Below are 460 nucleotides of genomic sequence, written 5' to 3'. Positions count from 1 at the left end.
TATATATATATATATATATATATATATATATATATATACGTGTGATCCCTTTATTTTTTATTTTGTCTCCTTTTGTCTCCTTTTGTCTCCTTTTGTCTCCTTTTATCTTTTTTAATAAATTTATTTCTTCATGTTATCTCTTTTTACTTTTTTTAATAAATATATTTCTTAATTTTGTCTCCTTTTGTCTCCTTTTATCTTTTTTAATTTTTTTCTTTTTTTTCTTTTTTTTGTCTCCTTTTATCTTTTTTATATCTTTATTTCTTAATTTTGTCTCCTTTTGTCTCCTTTTATCTTTTTTAATATTTTTTTAATATTTTTATTTCTTCATGTTATCTCTGTTTATCTATAATATTTTTAAACAAATATATTTATTTTTTTGTCTCCTTTTATTTGTTGTAGTATCTTTATTCTTAATTTTATCTTTTTTTACCTATTAAATATTTCACATAAACATAAT

This window comes from Eimeria mitis, genomic scaffold (assembly GCF_000499745.2).
Source record: "Eimeria mitis Houghton genomic scaffold, Emh_scaff3557, whole genome shotgun sequence".
Taxonomy (NCBI): Eukaryota; Apicomplexa; class Conoidasida; order Eucoccidiorida; family Eimeriidae; genus Eimeria; species Eimeria mitis.
Note: the sequence above shows the minus strand (reverse complement) of the source record.